Below are 5901 nucleotides of genomic sequence, written 5' to 3' on the forward strand. Positions count from 1 at the left end.
ACAGTGTCTGCTTCAGGAAAAAGTGTGTAGTTGGGAATTCCCTTCCAGTGGAAAATATTTAACCAGATGGGACTGTTATTTATATATGATGCATCCCATTAGCAGTGACTAACATTTACGGTATGAAATATCTCCTTATTACAGCACCAGAGTTATGACATGTTTTTAATACTTAGCACTGGGGTTTTTTTTCCTTCCCCAGCCCATACTTTCAAGTCATCTATGCAAGAATTACTGAACTATTATGGTCTGGTGACCTGCTTAGCACAAAGCAAGGCAGCAGCCAGAAGATAAGGAAGGGAAGAGAGGTAGTGGCGGGGACTGGAGTTTGTCACTGTGTTATGATTCATCACTAATTTATGTAGGATGCCGCGTAGCACAGGCGAAACCCAAGGACACACAGACGCATTTTCTGTTCTGCATATAGGTGGGGCTCAGTTCACAGGATTTCCCCTTCCTCTGACATTATAGATCTTCAAGGTTGCTTATCCGACAGGGAACGTGGTTTGGAAATGCTCTGGGAAAACCCACAGTTCACCCCAGCTGAGGGCGGGTCAGTGCTATCTCCTCAGGACAGCTCAGGCTGCAAACGCCTCAGGACAGGAATTTTCTGGACCCGCAAAATTTAGCATGAGTCAGTGTGTGTTCACGCAAAAGCTGTATTTTCCTTCCACAAGATCTTGTGCTTAAAGTTACAGTATGTCCAGTGCATGCGTCTTTTTTAAAGAATATTTATTGCATGCCCAGCAGCACAAAGTCCTGGTGCAGCCATTTTGCAGGCAGGCAGTGCCCAGCTCCCACACCTGGGATAGCCTGGCCCCCATGAGGCCACTCCTCGCCCAGCTCCAGGCTGGCCAGCACTGCCATCTCTCCTCCTGAGCCCACGGACTCCGGCAGAAGCCAGCCTGCTCAAACGCAAGCTCCCCACACCGTGACATTGAGGGGTGGCAGCCACGGCTGTGCCTCAGGACCGGCACTCGCTCTGTCCCCACAGCGATGGGAGCCCAAACACGGCCGCTCTGTTGCAAAGCGTGGAATATGTAAAAGCTTTCTCAAGAATGTTCTTTGTTGTTTGAGCTTTGTATACTTTCAAGCCCAATCAACAAGAAGGGAGATATAATCTCTGTGAGACAGCAGCTAGCAGGCAAGCTCTGGGTGATGCCCAAGTGTTAGAAAGACAAATTACTTGTGGGCAGAATTGCCCTGTTAAGGTTTAGGGCTTCACATGTTTCAATGATCTCCGACCCAGGCAGAGGTTACCAAAGCTTGGGAAGAAGGATGTATCCTTGATAGTGCACACAAAAAATGCAGAATTTACAGGCCACAAGGACATCTGGCAGAACCCCTAAGATAAGGATGAAAATAAAAAAGCCACCACAGAACTGGGCTGAATCAGCTCCAGCTGCCTAAAAGGTAGTTCTTGCAGGGACACATCACAACCACCAACTCATGGCCACTCACCCAAAAAATGCCCCAAGCCAAAAGAAGAGAAAGACTGAGCATATGGACCAATTAGCATGGGAAGCAAGAGATTAATGAACCAATGGAAGATATAATACTAATTAATAAGAGAACTAGGTAAGTTGTAGCCAATGAACATTGAGGCTTTTGTTTGCTAAAGCGTATAAATAGTGAAAAGTTTCGGTAGTTGTGCTGGCTTTGGGGATCTGCCACCCAGCTCCCCTTTCTGTGCAGAACTGCAAATAAATCAAGTATCTCAAATCTCTGTGTGGATTGGCCTCTTGCTCACCGGGGGAAAGAATCTAATTTGAGAGAACATCTCCACAGCACCAGGCTGCTTGCTCCCATTGCCCAAGCCTTCCCCAACAACAGCTGCCCTTACAGGCTGGCACAACCCCAGAGAGGGGCCAGGGCAGATCACCCAGCTGCATTCCACGCAGGATCTCTTCCTCAGCCCTCCCTGTCTCCCTCAGGCTGCAGTCTGGCAGGGCAGAAGCCCCTCTTACCATGGCAGGCGCTAAAAGGGCACAAACCAGCTCTCCAGCACCCATCCACCCATCTGCATTCCCCTCATTAAGCCTCCTGTCAACACAGCCCTGCTGAGACAGTAGCTTTCAGAGCTGGTTCGTTTTCTGGCTGCACCTCAAGCCCTGGTTGAAAGCAATTAAAGCTGGTGCTGTGGTGCTGTGCTCCCGAGGGCCAGCCCTTGTTCGGGAGGTCAGGGCTGGCAGGGCGAAGCGAGAGCATGTCCAGCCAGCACGTCCGTGCGGGGGGTGTGTGCAGGCAGCCTGGCCAGGAGGCAGCGCAGGACCACACCGAAGGAACCTGTCTAAGCTCGGGTCATCCAGATCCCAGAGAGCTCAGAGGAAAATAAATATGGAAAGGAAATTCCCCTGTGCCCATTTCTTCCTCCTTGGCCTGTCCATCAAGTTTGTCCCTGCTTTAACAGGATCGTATAGTAGGACTGGACAAAACTTGCATGAGTATCCATGATCATCTGGTGCTTCTTTTTAAAATAGGGGTGATGATACATATTTTGCCTTCAGGAAGGCTTTCTTTGCAGACATAATCATTAAAAAAAAGGAGGAAACACGACCTAGACTACGGAAGAAATTCTGTTCTCAGAAAGCAACATCAGTGGTTCACTGTTAAATTGAAAGGATATTTTCCATGATGATCTGTCTTGGGTGACTTGAACACTTTCACAAATAATCTGGATGATGGAGAAGAGCATGCTTACTAATCCTGCAGATGACAAAAGCTTTAAGGAAATTTGACAACAGAACGAACATGATTTTGATAAAGCAGAAGAACAAATAGTTTTAAAAATGTAATCCAGTGAAGAAAAATGCAGTGGTCTACATTTAGTAAAGATAAGCACCTGTGTGAAATGAGGGCAAGGCAACGGCACAGGAATGTTTCTGGGATGTTTGTAAGGAATCTTTAAGATGTGTCAAAGTTATATTAATTCAAAAAGATTTAGATCATAAAATGCAGTATCTGTAAGAAATCCCTATGGAGCAAAAATAACAGAAGAGCCAACAGTCCTTAGCCCTTGGCTGAAATACTGCCCTTACAGAGCTACAGGCCAGATGGAGAGAGCCAAGAGTATCAAAGGAACAGAAACTATGACAATGATGCATTTGTTATAATTCTTTCAGCCATCCTGCACGAAGTGCAGATTGAATGAAAACATAACTAGCTGTCAGGTACAAGGAGAACCTTCCAAAACTAGGAAGGAATCATCTAGGTATTACCTCCCAAAAGCAAGGGGGAAAAGTAATGACTTAAGATGTCAGTAGTGAGAGTTAGAGTGAACATCAGAAGAGGTGAGGGGATGCTCTTTAGCCGCAGCCACCACGAAGCTCTAGTGAGATTGCTTGGGGAGGCTGAGGAGCCACCATCATCAGCTGCTAGTTAAAGCACGTTGGACAAACCTCCGCTAGGAATGACGTACTTGTAGCTGGCCGAGGTGGTGAGACCAGACCCTTGCAGCACTGAGGCTCCAGTTCTGTTCTCTGGCAAGGGTGGAAGTGAGGGCGTTGCTGAGTCAAGCCTCCCCAAGTCACATCAAGCATCCACTCAGCTTTCTGCTACCCTCTGCCTGCAGGAATGGAAACACCAGGCAGTTTTAAGAGACTAACCAGTCCTCCGAACAGCGCTGCTTAAAATACCTCCCTCCCTCCCGGGGCTATAAACAATCTCGACATATGAAATGTAAACCTGGAGTTAAGTCTCCGACTGGCCACAGGAAATACAAAATTGTATATTCTGACTTGAAGGGTTTATGCGAATCCAGTCAGAACTTTCTGAAGCGGATGCCTCAGATCAGGCCATTAAGTCCCTACACAGAAGCCTAAATCAGTGGCCTCATTTTCAAACACACACTGAGCACTCAGCAGCTCCTGGAGCATCTAAGAAGAGATGATGATTGCTTGTCACATCTGAGAACTCATGCCACTTTGGCTCTGAAATGTCGACCTGAAAGCAATTTTCTATGCAATTTTTCACAGTCCTAATCTTGGTGTTTTGTGAACACTTTCCCTAGATTTTTTTTCCCCCAAACCATTATTTTCTTTGTAATGTAAAAATAAATATTTCACATTAAAGCAACTCCAAAGCTCTAACTTTAGAAATCTTCAATAGGTGCAGAACTTCAGGCTGAGAACTACAGCACACTGAAGATTTTACCATATCAAACAAGAGTTTGCACTCCCACATCCCCTCCTGCATTCGTAATTACATTCTGACTCACATTATAATCACATTCGGGTCCCAGCCCTGCTTTGGCAATTTCATGGCTGCAGGCAGGGACATATCTCCCAACGCACAGCACACATCTCTGGGTAAGCCGTGTGGAATCATTGCCACAGTCAAGGGACTGACACCTCACCATCTGAATGCACCAGCTCCTGCACCTGGACTTCTGGCTGCAACAGACTGTGGTGCAGAATCCTCAACAGCCTCTTTAATTAATGGAGGTGCAAAAAAAGGAACAGTGTTCTAGCATCAAATGGAGAGATTTTGTTACTGTCTCTCTGAAAGAATGCTGGATTTTTCAGAGCTTAGGGACAGGACAACTATGCTCTAAGAGGGATAAGAATTTGTTACCTACTCTTCTAGTAGAACAGGAAAAATCAATTTTACACCCAAACTCTTCGTACTTTTTTTGACGCAAAATGCATCAAACACATGCTTCAAACTGGAATTCCCAATTTTTCCCAGAGTTCATCCTCCACAAACTGTAAGAGCACATTTTGGGAATTTAGCCAGGAGGATGCACAGCCAGTAACAGATGCTTGCAATATTAATTAATGCTCAAAAATAGGAGAAAGGGACTCACTAAAAATGTTACCCTATTACTATGGAGCACATGCGTTGGGCCAGCTTACCCAGGGTAGCAGCATGTCCACAGCAGGAAAAGGAAGAGCTCCCGCTTGCTTTAATGACTGGTTTTCCTTGGATTATCAGTTGGCTTTCCTTAGTCTACTGAGTTTATCTCAGGTGGTTTATTTTAGAGGGCTGCAATTCATACAGCATCAAGTTTGCTCTCCTTTCCCTCATTCATCTTCATAAACCTTACAAACAGTTAAGAGATCTATAGGGAACCACACATGTACCAGAGAATAAAAACCCTTACCTGACCTAAGCTACTTAGATTTCAGCTATTTTAAATGAAGTACAAGTTAATTACAAACCCATTTATAGTATAGTAAAGATGTATTTCTTAAGAAAGCTTTATTTTATGTGTGTTTATGCTGTCCTCTCATTTCTCCACCTAGAAATCAAAATATCCCAAGGATATCCATGAACCATGCTGAAACTGGAAACACAGCCAGTGAGTACCTGCTGAGCCCTCCTAGGGCAGATGCAAACATCAACAGCTTCCCTTATTTCAGTAATTTTCTCTTCACAACTATTAAAACATGGGGGGTTTTGTCTTCACTTTAAAAATCCTACCTGACAATGAGAAAAAATCCCCTTCCAGTGAGTAAAGTCACCTTGACATGCAACAGCTCTAAATTCGGAAGCCATTTCCCACTGTCACACGTGACACCTCCAGTTTCTCAGAATGAAGTCAAACACCATCCTGCAGCCCCAGCTGCTCCACCTGAGACAGGAGATGGCCCCCCATGCCTGTGTGAGACAGGTGGGGAGAGCCACGTGCCAGCACACAAGGTGCTGCACTGCCACACATCTGCCCAGGCCACCCTGCACGCTGCTGACACAGCCTGTCTCTGCAGTGCCTGAGAAGGCAACAATGCACAGAGCCAGTAAACATTTCCCCAGTCTTAGCCCTCCCTATACATATTTTAGTACCTTCTGAAAACAAATCGGGAGCTGAAAATAGACCAACAAAGGAATCAACGCCAACAGGCTGAAGTAGCCACAGGTCTGAAGATGCAACAGTTCTGCAGGAGGCTAATAATATGAATATTA

Source organism: Corvus cornix, chromosome 7, assembly GCF_000738735.6.
Source record: "Corvus cornix cornix isolate S_Up_H32 chromosome 7, ASM73873v5, whole genome shotgun sequence".
Taxonomy (NCBI): Eukaryota; Metazoa; Chordata; class Aves; order Passeriformes; family Corvidae; genus Corvus; species Corvus cornix.